The sequence below is a fragment of the Neltuma alba genome, unplaced genomic scaffold (assembly GCF_004799145.2).
Source record: "Neltuma alba isolate B1F8T4 unplaced genomic scaffold, ASM479914v2 tig00013687_pilon, whole genome shotgun sequence".
Lineage (NCBI taxonomy): Eukaryota > Viridiplantae > Streptophyta > Magnoliopsida > Fabales > Fabaceae > Neltuma > Neltuma alba.
The window spans coordinates 119,389-133,727 of NW_021637852.1; the positions used below are offsets into that span (position 1 = coordinate 119,389).

General features: G+C 36.1%; 1 long non-coding RNA gene across 1 annotated transcript; it reads left to right on the top strand.

The window, feature by feature from the left end:
• The first annotated feature begins 235 nt into the window (after positions 1-235).
• LOC114738794 (uncharacterized) lies at positions 236-3,241 on the top strand. The gene is made up of 3 exons (XR_003739561.1): positions 236-318; positions 2,607-2,678; positions 3,222-3,241. It is a non-coding gene; the product is annotated as an uncharacterized LOC114738794 (long non-coding RNA).
• The last annotated feature ends 11,098 nt before the right edge of the window (positions 3,242-14,339 follow it).

Here is a 14,339-nt window from a genome sequence, read left to right on the forward strand (position 1 = left end):
TAACATTTTTGCCTTTTACCCCAATTGTGTCTTTCCCCTCGATGGTCGTTCCCAAATTTTTACCTCCGTGTCACGTGCTCTGCCTCCTTTTCAGTACCTTCAGCCACCTGTTTCCTTGCATCAGATTTCCTTCAACGCGCTTCCCTTCTTTTTGTTAGACAAGAATTGTATCCAATAAGCTTGATGGTATATATTAGAGTGAGAGTCTGAGAGATAGGGAAGGTCCATCGAGAGAGATCGAGAGAACAGGAATCGAAGTGTGTGGCGGAGGAGAGAAGAGTGGCCACATTCCACATGCAACACTAGAGTCTAACCAAGGTAAGCCGTTCAGCCTCTTCTCGTCCTTGATTTCTTCGATTAGAGTGGTCTGAGTTGGGAGAGGGCCATCGGATTCTAGGTGTTGATTTGGGGGCATTAGAGGCGATTAAAACTAAAGGAAAATAATGTACCGAGTAAATTTAAGAAAAGATTTGAACACTGATGGTAGATGTCATCCAAATTCTGGGTCATATTGCCGAGATCGAAGCTTTGCGTTTTTAAATCTGTTTTGGTATTTAGCCGTAGCAAGGACGCCCCTGTTTGATCTTCTGCGGTGTCCAAGTTGCTGAAACTAAAATTGCATTCTTGAATACTTTGAATGATTGCTGATTGAAATCTGGGCTCATCTATGTTCTCAGATTGCACGTGAATTTAAGTTGATATACATGTCTGTGTTGCAACTTGCCACTTTCCGAACTGGTGTGTACATGTATATATATTATATATGTAAGTATTTTGAAGGTTGAAAATATAGCAGAATGTACTGTCTTTGTTGCTGTCTGTGTGCGCGCGCGCCATCACCTTCAATTCAAGGAAGCATAGGAATAAGAACTATATATGTGTATGGTTGTGTGATCTGGATACGTGAAGCTGGAGTATTTTTATATAACTTTCAAAATGCCGCTATTATTGATATTATAACAGTGGTTTAAACTATTAAAATGCTACTAGATTTCTTAAGGGAACCATGAGACTGTTGGATGATAATCAAGCTGAGTGAAAATGATGATAGCTAGTAAATGAGGATGATAATTTAGATTTAAGAAGGATGCTGTCATGAGGCCAAACTGAATTATTGAAGCTTGAATAACTAAGCTATATATATATATATATATATATATATATGTATGTATGTATGTATGTGCGTGTTATATTATTGTTGCTGGATGAGATGGACACTGAAAATTGATTTGAACTTGTTAATTGCTGTTTTGGAAGCTGAAATTTGTTGAGAATGCTATTGATGTGAATTTTGCTGATTCGTGTTTCAAATTGGATTATTATATCTGTGGACATTTGAACTATTCTAATGTTTTGAGTTTGTAATTGAAGCAAGAAAATTGGTAATAAATTTCTATATAATACCTGAAATATTATGAGTATTCAGATTGTTAAATGTGCTGCTGGTAGATGATAATGACAGCTTTGTGTGTTTGAAGATATTAAAATGGGTTTTGTTCACAAAAGAACTAACATTTAGAAAACTAAAACATATGACTAATTGGCAATTTGATGATATTAAATTTGGAAAAGTTTGCTGAATAATCTAGAAAATACTTCATGAATGAGAAATGCGCAATGTACTTGAATGAGATGATTATAAAGTTATATGAATGTGACATAATGGATGTGCTGATACTTGCTCATTGAATTCGAATGTTGGAAATTGATATAAACTTGTTGTAGCTATTACCAATGATAAATGCTACCCACTATTTATAATGGTTAGAGTGACATGTGATAATTGAAAGTAAGGAATTCTCAATTCTATTAAGAGTAGTCATGATTGCTGCGTGAGAATTGATTATGTTACTACTACAATCTCATGTTCTGTAATTTAAAGATCAAGAACATAAGACAGTCACTGTTTTATTAAGAATGACAATGTGTGAATTATTAAAGGCTTAATATAATGAAGAGAATAAAAGGCTTAGAGCTAAAGATCCAACAGAAGTTGCTCTTTGGTATTTATAAGGATAAAGTTGCTGATATATAGTGTTAAACAAATGCTCAAATATAGTCGCTGAATTATATGTTTAGATGTTAAACTGTTATTCTTAGCTATGTGAGTGAGATTAAATGTTCAAAACAGATAATAAAGGAAACCAAAATGATTGATGAAACCATCCATGTTTGTGAAATGTATAAGAGTGAATTAGACCTCAAGAACTAATTTGATTTTCCTTTTAAACATCTCTAAATGTCAAGTTAATATTCTATATAGCTATTTATGATCGAAGAGTATTTGAACGATGATTTAAGTTTGTTGTTTTGTGTTCTTGGATGCTAAGCAATTATTTAAGAAGCATGAAGAGTTAATAACTAAGTTAAATTGTACTGTCTTAGCTAAATCATAATAGAATAGGAAGTTAAGAGAAACATAAGAAAGGGGAAGTGTTAGAAACCTTTGGAAATACGTGGATGAAGTATAAATTTTGGGCCGAGATGACCAGCCACCTTAAGAGAAGAGAGTACACCTGAGCGGGGGTTATAAAGAGGTTTGGCTAGTTATGGATTAACCAAAATCTCAATTTTAACTCACCCTATATATGTACTTGTAATGTTAGGATTTAATTGGCGTCCTAGCTTACCAAGAAGAAACCAAGAGCAAGGTACCTGCGAAGGAGAGCAGGTGGAAGGTAGCTTTAATCATTATTTTATATGTTTTGTCTTGGTTGCATATCTATTTGTGCCATAATGCTATAGTTAAGCATGAGAACATGTAAATTGCCTTACCAGTTAGTGGCATGGCCATGTGCATGCATTTCGCTGTCCAGTATATGTGCATTTAACAGTTAATCAGTTAACAGCTGCACAATTATTCAGTTAATCAGATAGCAACTACACAGTTATACAGTTAATCAGATAGCAACAGCTCAGTTATTCAGTTATCAGTTAGCAGCTGTTCAGTTAATCAATATGTATATGCTCAGTTAATCTCAGTTAATCAGTTAGTAGCTGCTCAGTTATTCAGTTACTCAGTTATGTGCAACAGTTATATGAGATTTAGTTAAAACACAACGAGTATGCCTCAGTTAGTTATTTAGTTTAGTTATTTTGTAAGGTGTTGTTCTCCATGGCTTTTTTTGCATGCTCAGTTTTATACCATGCATAATATATGAAATATGATTATTGCTATTGGGATTCTTTGAATCTCACCCCTCCTTTCTATTTAACCATAGGGCCCAGTTCATCCAAAGGAAAAAAGAAGCCAGTGGAAGCTTAGTTAAGGTTGAAGGAGAGAAGAGCTTAGTGTTTAGTTAGTTAATTAATCTTGAATGTTTGTTTTCCCCTTTCCTTTTGTGATGCTTATATTTCAATTTTGGTGAGGTTATGTAATTTCCACTTATAGGATGTATGTACCTCCATAAGGAGGAGTGTTTGGGGGGTAGCTTAGCATAACTGGGTACTTAGCATACATATATGCATATATTAATGACATATATAGTATGAATGGTTTAGGATTTACAAAGTATGATTTATTAGAGCTGAAACAGAAAAGTAGAGTTTTCTGAAGTAACATCTGTATAGCTCTGATAAATTGTTATTGCTATTGGGTAAGGTCTTATTATATTGTATAAAACTTTCAAAGTTTAAAATTATAAGTTTTGAGTCAAAGTAGATAAAAAGTTTTAAAAATAGCACCTTTTTAGTGTAAACTCTCAACTATAGTTTTTAAATTTGCTTTCATCTAGGTGTATAGAGTAGGATGTTACAACTGTAATCCTTTAAGATGTTATCTTAGAGCTATAACTTGACTAAGTTTTGGTTCATATTAAATTTTGAAATGTGTCATGGTTATAATTCATGTCTTAAGCTTTAAATCAATATGTAGAATGTTCAATTTGGATATATATATATATATATATATACACACACACGATTTATGGTGATTTTTTAAAATTAGGATTTGAAATCTAGAAAAAAATTCTTGACCAATAGAATAGTAGTAACTTCTGTACAAATTTGGTACTGTTTCACACCAAATTGGTTCCTAAAATTATTTTTCCTCTAAAGAGCTTTTAGTAGGACTTGGAAACACTTTGTTTATATTTTTCTAGAATTAATTACAAATTTTCAAAGTTGGACAGAAATTCTGGAATTAGCAGGTGAACAGTGAATCCGTAAAGCAACATTCTAAATCTATTTTTCTTGAGGTTAAGGCCATGAAAAGTGATCTAATTTCATATAAAATGGACTCTAAAGTATTATAGAAGTAAGGTGTAACAGTTAACTTTCCTCGATCCAAGATTAACTTTTCTTAGTTACCTTCTAGAAACTCTATTTTCTTTTCATTTTTATTTAAATATTTTCCCTTTTTTGGGTCTAATTAGTCGTGATTTTTGGGCCTGATGGGCGGGGAATTTTTGCAAAATTTTCTACTTCCTTGGTTATCCTTACATTATATTGAATAGTGATATAGTGCCTCATGAATTTTTTCTTATCCTATCAATTTTACTGTCTCAAAAAATTCATCTCAACACACTGTTAGCCTTCTCATAGTGTAGGAAAGTCTCATGATTTTTCTTTAAATTTAATTCCCTCAAGAATTTTCTAGATTCCATTTTTTCCAAAATCAGTACTTTACCGACAAAAAATCGCCTTTAAATATTATTAAAGCTAACATCCTCATCAATTGAAGTCTAGAATAATTTTATAAATTATTATAATCCTCCAAGATATTTTTTCACATTTTTTCCGGAATTACTAAGGCCTCTAAATATTTTTCATAATTAACTTTTGGTTACAATTACCCGGTGTAACAAAAAATTCCTATAAATATAGAAAATTCTATATTTATCTATTTTCCTTCCAATAATTCCTATGAGACCTTAAATATTGTTCATTGACTCTTATTTTCATTTTCCATGATTTGTTGGGAATTTTTGGGAATTTCTAACTTGACATCCCAATTAAATCCTCCTTTAACTTATATTTAAAATATCAGTCTGGTCACTAATTGTAATTTAAATTCAACAATTTACTAGCCATATTTTCCTCTGCCTTAACTGGCCCTTGATCTGTTTAATTCTCTTATTTGTAGGGTTAAGATTTTTAGAATGTTACACATTGTGTGCCCAACAAATGCTATATTGTCTAACTCGAACCACATTTAGAGAATTTAGCATATACTTGATTTTCCCTCAAAGTCTATAAGGTCAATCGTAAATGTTATTCATGCTCTTTCATACTTTTTGAGTAAAAGATAATGTTATCAATGAACACAATCACAAAACAATCCAAAATGGCTTGAAAACTCTATTCATCATATCCATAAAAGCCACTAGGGCATTTGCAAGCCCAAATGACATCATTAAAAGCTAATGGGTCCTAAAGGCATTCTTCAAGATATCTCCTTTTCTAATCCTCAATTAATGATACCTTAATCTCAAATCAATCTTTAAAAAGCATTAGGCACCTTGAAATTGATCAAACAAGTCATCAATACATGGTAATGGGTACTTATTCTTTATTGTTACCTTGTTTAATTGCCTATTTAATGCACAATTACATCGAGCCATCTTTCTTTTTCACGAATGACCCATGGAGATAAATTAGGGTGCATGAAATCTTTGTCATTGAGGTCTTGCAGTTGGTCTTTCAATTTTGTTAATACCGTAGGGGCCATTTTGTATGGGGGTATGGATATAAATTAGGTGTCAAGGACTAAATCGATGTACAACTCGACTTCTCACTTAGGAGGTAAACAGGGTAAGTCTCCAGGGAAGACATCTGGGAACTGTACACTTTTCAAACTCATTTCTGCTATCTGTATGTCTTTAACCACTACTAAATACCCCCTTACATCCTTTTCTTTACAACCTCCTAGCCCCAAACACTGATATTAGATTAAGTGTCTTTAAACTCCGAATACCTTGAAAGGTAAATGTCTCCCCCTTAAGTGTCTTCAGATGCACCTCTTTATTCTGGCAGTTAACTAATTCATAAATAAAATCATATCAAAATCCACCATTTTTAGGGCTACTAAATCAACTGATGATTTATTACATTTTATAGAGACTTTACACGGCTTATATACTTGATTTGCTATAATTAAATCTCCTCCAGGTATGGCTACTACTAAAAGCTCATCTAACAGCATTGCATCCCTCCTAAATCTCAAGGCAAAGAATGAGGATATAGAAGAGCGTGTAGCTCTAGGATCAAACAAGACATAGGCATCAAAAGTACAAATAAGGAGTATACCTGTAACCCCTTCATTTGACACTTGGGCATTTGGATAGGTCATAACAAAAACTCAAGCTAGTGCCCTTATAGTTTGGCTTTGATTTTGGCCACTAAACCCTCTGTCATAAGGTTATCCCCTACCAAATCTCCGTGTTGGCTGTATTCCAATCTGTTTCATAGATACCACTGGCATTACTGGCATTAGTGGTGGTAATGTTGTAGGGCTAGCTACTTGAGGAAGCATTTATTGTGTTGTTATCATTAGACAGTCTTTCCTGGTATGACTCAGTACTTCACAGTGATAACACGCTTTTCCAAGGCAAATACCAGTATGGAATTTGCCACGTCTTAGACCAAATAAGGGATTTCCAAGATTCCCTCCTACATTGCTGTTCAGTTGGGGTCTTTGTGGCTGATTACTTCGATTTCCCAATGAATAATACAAATTTTGAGCTTTTTGCTATTGGTAGGGCTTACTGTGACCCTGATAGCCTGAAGTGTCCCTATACCAATACTATTATCACCCAAACTTTGCTTGTTGCCTACTATAGTCTCTACACGTTGGTGTGTTTATAATTGCTCCTACTTTCTATTACTCTAATTTCGAAGACTCTGGCACTTTCAACTACGTCTTCATAAGACTCATAGCAAGTTTTAGACACTGATCGGAACAAATAATCTGCTAGTCCTTGGACAAATTGTTTGACTCGCATCTCTTCTGTAGCTACTAAGTGGGAGGTATAGCAGGACAATTTAGTGAACTTCACTTCATAATCATTAACAGTCTCTTTATTTGCTTTCTTTAGCCTTGCAAACTCCCTTGCCTTAGCATCTATAAAAGTTTATGGTAGGATTCATCTTATGAATGGCTGGTTAAATTCCTCCCTATTCAATAGGGGTGATTCTCGTGGCATTCTCATTATCATTACTTCATACCATTATCTAGCGTTTTCTTTCAAGTGAAATTCAGCATGTTGAGTAATCCTAATTGATGAACACCTCAATGCTCTAAAAAGTTGAAAGTTCTTATCCAGGAAGTCATGTGGATTCTTAGTTATAACTGTACTAGAAAATGAAAGAGGTTTAAGCTTTGTGAAGTTAAGCAAAAAAACCTCTCCTCTTTGAGCTACCATTTGTGTTGTTGCTATTTGAGTTTCTTGCTCATTCATTAGCTTAACTCCTTGTTGCTATTGTTTTGCTGCTCTTAGGCTAGCATTCTCATCATTTCTTACATAGCTTGTCATGTCTCAGAAAATTCAGCAATAACATTTTCTAAAGTAGTCTCTCCCTCCCTAGTCTCAAGGCCCACATCTTACACTCCTTCATCAGGATGAACTATATGGTTATCGTCAGATCAATGACTCGCGCCACGTCCCGAACCTCTACCCCTTCCTCGTCCTCAATTTTTTAGAGGCAAAGCAGTACCATGAGATAGGTTAGATGCTGTATCAGCAGCAATCCTTTGAGTTATTATTCTATCCCTAGGTGGCATCTTCTTCCTTTAACAATAGATAAAGTATGTGAATTAATCGTCAGTGTCCTAAACACGATCATAAGATAACTTATAACTTAGGCTAATTCTAGGATCCCGTGATGTGGATTTAAAAGCAAAAGCCTCCTGCATGTACTCCCGTATGAACTTATCTATCTAATTGAATTTGATGGTGATAGCTAGGCTTGAGTGTTTGTGAAAAGCAATTGAAAGAAAGAGAAAAAATTATTTTACTTGATATGTTGGTGTAACTGTTTGCTATGCTTAATGATTCACTCGTATATTTTATTGATAAGAAAGCATTACAATATATAGGCATTTGGTTATCTCACTAAGAGGAGAATAATCCGGTGATTACAATCAATATTAATGAACCAGAATCAAAGAAGATAATCTAGGCAGATAAGATAGGAAAGTATCCATTTAAAATCTCCTATAATCAAGGCTAACAATCAGGATAGGACTATGGGCTTTTATCTCTAACACTCCCCCTCAAGCAGGAGAGTATATGTCAATCATTCCTAGCTTGCTTCGAAGCCCTTCAAACTTGATTCTGGCCAGAGGTTTGGTCATGATGTCTGCTATTTGATTTGCTGAACGTACATAGCCCAAATTAATGATGCCATCCTCTATCTTTGCTTTAATAAAGTGCCTATCAATCTTTGCATGCTTCGTCCGATTGTGATACACTGGATTCCTTGTCATCTCAATGCTTGCTTTGTTGTTGCACCATAGATTTAGTGGTCCTTCATATGGAATCTTTAGCTCTTTCAAAAGTCTAATTAGCCAAATTCCCTCGCACACCCCAAGGGTCACTGCTCTTAACTCTATCTCTGCACTACTTCTAGACAACACTGTTTGTTTCTTGCTTCTCCAAGTAACAAGATTTCCCTAAACATAGGTGCAATACTTTGTAATTGATCTTCTATTATCTATAGACCTCCCATGATCGGCATCTATGTAGATTTCTATATTCCTTACGCTTCCCTTTTTGAAGTAGATTCCTCTTCCGGGGTTGAGTTTGAGGTAGTTTAGGATTCTATACACTACCTCCATGTGCTCCTCCTGAGGCTAGTGCATGAACTGGGTTACTACTCCAACTGAATGACTGAGGTCCGATCGAGTATGAGTCAAGTATATCAGCTTTCCCATAAGTCTTCTATACCTTTTAGAATCAACTGGTACTCCTTCTGGTTTGACTTCAAGATTACATGAATCTTCCATGGGAGTTTCATTTGGTTTTGCGCTAAGCATTCCTGTTTCTTGGAGCAAATCCAATGTATACTTTCGCTGAGACACATTGGTACCTTTTCTAGTTCTTACTACTTCCATTTTGAGGAAATACCTCATTTGTCCTAAGTCCTTCACCTAGAATTCTTTCACCAAGGCCTTCTTTAGTTGGACGATAGATTCCTCATCATTCCCTAAAATGACTATGTCATCTACATACATAATTAGGATAGTTACTCCTCCATTATCATGCTTGACAAATAGAGTATGATCAGCTTGTCCTTGACTGTAGCCTAACTCTCTGACAGCTTTAGCGAATCTATCAAACCAAGCTCGCGGAGATTGCTTCAACCCATATAGAGATTTCTTGAGCTTGCAAACTGAATTGTGTGGAGCTAATACTCCTTTTGGGATTTTCATGTACACTTCCTCCTTTAAGTCTCTATTTAGGAATGCGTTCTTTACATCTAGTTGATGTAGAGACCAATCTAAGTTGGTAGTAATTGACAATAGTACTTTGATAGTGTTGAATTTTGCCACTGGTGCGAAAGTTTCTTGGTAATCAATTCCGTAAGTTTGGGTGTACCCTTTTGCAAGCAACATGGCTTTGTATTTGTTTATGCTTCCATCAGGGTTAAACTTGGGAGTGAAAATCCACCTGCACCTTACTGGTTTCTTGCCTTTGGGAAGAGCTGTGATTTCCCATGTGTTGTTTTCTTTTAAGGCTCTCAACTCTTCTTCTGCTGCCTGTTTCCAGTTAGGGTTAGCCATGGCCTGTTAAAATGTATCTGGTACTTTGATCTGTGAGCTGTTCATCATAAAATTCTGCATTCTAGTAGATAAATTGCCATATGAGACAAATCTTTGAATAGGATGTTGAGTACAAGTCCTTACCCCTTTTGTGAGTGCAATAGGCCATGCCAACTCTTCAGGATTTGATATTGGGTTAGAGTCATGGTGTTGCCTTAGAATGAGAGGGACTTTACTATTGTTGTTGTCCTCCTGATCCTGCTGAGCATCTTCTTTATCTGTTCTAGGATTCAACTCTTCAGTTTCCCTAGTTTCAATTTCAGCATTAGTCTCCTCAGTTTGGGGTGTGTTTGTGGATTTACAGTGGTCGCAGGCTCAGGTGGGTTATGTACTGGTTCTAGTTCTGAAACTTCTGGTTGGGCTGGTGGTTGAGGTGGTTGAGTGAGTGTAGGTTGGGCTGGAGGTTGAGGTGGTTGAGTGAGTTTATTAGGTGTAGAATCCACATTTAGCCATTTTAAGTTCATGTTCTCCCCCTGAATGGGTAATTTGGGGTAATAATCATCGTCTTCGTAGAAGCCAGTATCTTTAGAGATGGTGAGTTTTCTGGTAGTGGGACAATAGCATTTATAGCCTTTTTGGGTAGAGGAGTATTCGAGAAAGATACATTTGTCAGCCTTTGCACTTAATTTTCCTCCATCGTGCTTATACACAAAGACAACACATCCAAAAAAACCTTTTGGGGAAGGGTAGTTATGAGAGGTGAGTTGGGATAGGTTTCGAGAAGTTGTTGACTAGGGGTACGGAAGTTAAGAATTTTAGATGGCATTCTATTAATAAGGTAGGCTGCGGTTAACACGGCATCTCCCCAAAACACATCAAGAACGTTTCGTTCCATCATAAGGGCTCGAGTCACCTCTAATAAGTGTCTATTCTTCCTCTCAACCACACCATTTTGTTGAGGTGTATAAACAGAGGAGGTTTGATGGTGAATCCCCTGCTAATCAAGGAACTCCCGAAATGATCCACTAAGGTATTCTTTGGCATTGTTGCTTCGAAACACTTTAATAGAGCTTTGAAATTGGTTTTTGATAAAGGAATGGAAAGTTTTGAATATTTGTAGGACTTCAGATTTTTCCTTCGTCATGTAAACCCATGTAACTTGGGTATGATCATCTATAAACGTAACAAACCAACCATCTCGCATGACTCAGAGTTTTAATCTTTGCTGGTCCCTATATATCGCTGTGGATTATTGTGAAGGGGGTAGTCGGTTTATAGGTTTGTTTAGGATAGGAGGATCGAGTTTGTTTTGTAATTTGGCAAGTTTCACACTGAAATGGAATAGAGTCTTTATTGAAGAAATGAGGAAACACATGCTTCATATAATTAAAACTAGGGTGGCCTAACCTATTATGCCACAAGAGTACATCAGTATTACGAGACTTAGAGCTAACCAGCGCCTTTCTAGCTCTTTCTTTTATTCTTGATGCTCGTGCCTTCAGGGTAATAGAGTCCATCCCATTCTTTAGCAGTAATCCCAATCCTCTTCCCCAATGTCAAATCCTAAAAAGTACAGCAATTAGCATAAAAAATGGCTCGACAATTGTGACTTTGAGTCAATTTGCTCATAGATATCAAGTTACATGTGAGGGCAGGAACAAACAACACATTGTATGTTTCCTAATCATTAGATAAAGCAACAATTCCAATTCCCTCAACCTTTGTAAATATGCCACTAACCACTTTCACCCTAAGGTTTTCATGACAATATTTAATTTTTGTGAATAAGGATTTGTTACCAGACATGTGATCGGTAGCTTCAGAGTCAACAATCCAAGTGTCTTCACTAGTCACCATAGCATTAAGGGCTACAATAGAATTACCTGATTGCACCAAGTTGACATTAGGAATTGCTTTTGATTTGTTCTGCTTTTCAAGGATTCTGCGCAGTGCTTACGGTTCTTCCTTGCTCAAGCGATCGTCCTCTTCTCCTTTCCCCTCAAAGGATGCTTGATAGCTTCTTCCATCTTGTCACTGTTTCTGTTTTCCATTAGGTGGTTTTCCATGCAATTTTCAGCATTCATCTCTGGTGTGGCCTTTCTTGTTGCAATGGTTATACCACTTGTTGCTCTTCCTTTCACTCTGTTCTACTGATGGTGGGCCTTTTGTAATTAAGGCTGATCCTTCTCCAGGAATTTGACTGCCTTGAGTAAGTTATCTTCAACTTTCCTCAAACTTAACCATATTGAAGACTTCAAACAAGGAAGGTAGGGGTTTTAATGCCATAATTCTTCCTCTTGCTTCATCAAATGCATTAGTAAGCCCCAATAGGAACTCAATAGTTCGTTCTTTTTCAACCAATTGCATATAGTACTGAGCATCTTCAACATTCTTCCATGGGTGAACTTCAAAGAGATTAAGTTGCTGCTAAATCCGCATTAGATTACTATAATATTGGGTCACATTTAAGTTACCTTGCTTCATATCTTTGAGTTGTTTTTTCAGTTAGATCAAGGCTGCGGTATTGTCAAAGGTGGAATATGTGCGTTTAGCTGCATCCCATATCTCTTTGGCAGTCCTAGCAAGAAGATATCCTTCACTAATTTCAAGAGTCATAAAATTACATAACCAAGTCATTACCTGATTATTTTCAGCAAAACATGTGCCAAAAGTAGGATCTTAGGAAGAGGTTGAGGGGCCTGTCCATTAATGTATTTCTCCTTTCTCCTTCCCTGCAAATACATCAATACACTCTATAACCATTGAAGGTAGTTGCTACCATTGAGTTTATGGTTAATTACCATAGTTTGAGTTTCAGTGGTAGATGACAAATTAGACGCTATTTCAAATGTTTTTGAGGTAGAAGAGGTTGAAGAACTATTGTTTTGTGTCTGGGAGTTAGTGCTAGATATGAGGGCTATTGGGTGGATTCTCATATTTGCTGAGTTCCTTTAAATAGAATCGAAAAGAGGGGGAAATTGTTGCTGTCCATCTTCTGCTGTGGCGGCGCGTGGATTTTACACTCAAGGAGAGTGGTGGCGCGTGGGCTTCACACGCCGCTCTATTCGTCACTAGAGCTCTGGGAAGTGCCAATTGGTGGCCTCTAAGGACAACTAAAGGGGCGGTGTAGTCCACCCCCTTCTCCTTCCAAATATCTGGTACTGCCTCTCACTCTCTCACTATGACGTAACGGCTCTCTCTCTCTCTCTCACTGTGAGATTTCCAGCGCACACCGGTTCTGAGTTCGGATCAAACGCAGAAGCTCTGATACCATGTTTGCTATGTGAAACATCCTTCATTTAACCCCTTAGAGTACGTGTTTGGAAGCGTTATGGTTCAAGTGATTCCCAAAACAATCCTGTAAATTGAACTTGGGATTCGTTCTCGGGTTACTGTTTACTAGATATTTTCTAGATTATAGGTCCAACTTCGGGAGGGCATAACTGTTAGCGCACACATCCGTTTTAAGTGATCTACCACTTGTTTTAAAGCTTAGGATGTGTAATTTAACCACATTAAATTTCCTGCCTTAACTCATTCATTTGATGGGTCAAACTAGAGCTGGAAACTGACTGTTCCAAGACCTACGTTTTATCCATTAAACAATTCTTATTTTAATTCTCCCTTCATTCGAACATGCAACAACTAGCCTTATGAATTTCCATTCATTCATATACTTTGAGTTGCATGATATTACATTATACATCAAACATTATGTCACATTTCATGCTTGACACATCCATAATTAATTACATAATTAGCGATGTCAATCATTACATTGAAAACCATGTAAATTCTCTACTTTCTTTGCTTCCATCTTCTTGTCCTTCTTCATGCAGGCCTTCTCTTTATCGTTTGACCTAATATGATTGGTTAAGGGAGGGTGAGATTCGGAAGAATCTTAGTAGCAAACAATAACCATCCAAACATACATGGCAAACTTGGCATTTATAACATGCAACTTAACATCTTTATAATATAATGACATATTTGGCAATCATCATGTATTTATCATAAAACACATAGGCCTATGGCATATTTCAAACACATTCACAATCACAAAACATGAGTTCATAAAATCATATAACATAGAAACATGTCATACATGCAAGCAAATACCAAGCACATAAGAGTAAGGTCAAGTTTGCTACCTTGTGTCCTTAAGCTTTCTTCCTACTCCCTTTTTGTTTCCAACCATTAAGGTTGCTTGCTCAATCACATCCAAACCTTCTCTTGGATGCCTCAAGATCCTAATCACAGTCACAAGGGTCACGTTACTCATTAGGACTAAGAATTACATAATATGGAAGATTTAAGTCCTTAAACTTAATCCCTTTTTCCTTAACTTATAATGTAGAGTTCTAGCCTTGTAAAAATTATTCCCTTATGCCAATCCTACACAATTTTGCCCAAAGAATCCAAATATGAGCTTATATTCATCAAACTCCAATTCCTTTCCCTAGTTCTAGGCCAAAAACCAAAATCTGCCACTTAATTTCTAGTTTTGATTCCAATGCTTCCAACTTCATTCTTTCATCTTATCCCTACACAATTTTTTATTTTAAACACTTTGGAAGCATCAAAATCATCAAAATCACATCCTAGGTACAAGAAATAGGTCTGGTCAAAATATATCCTG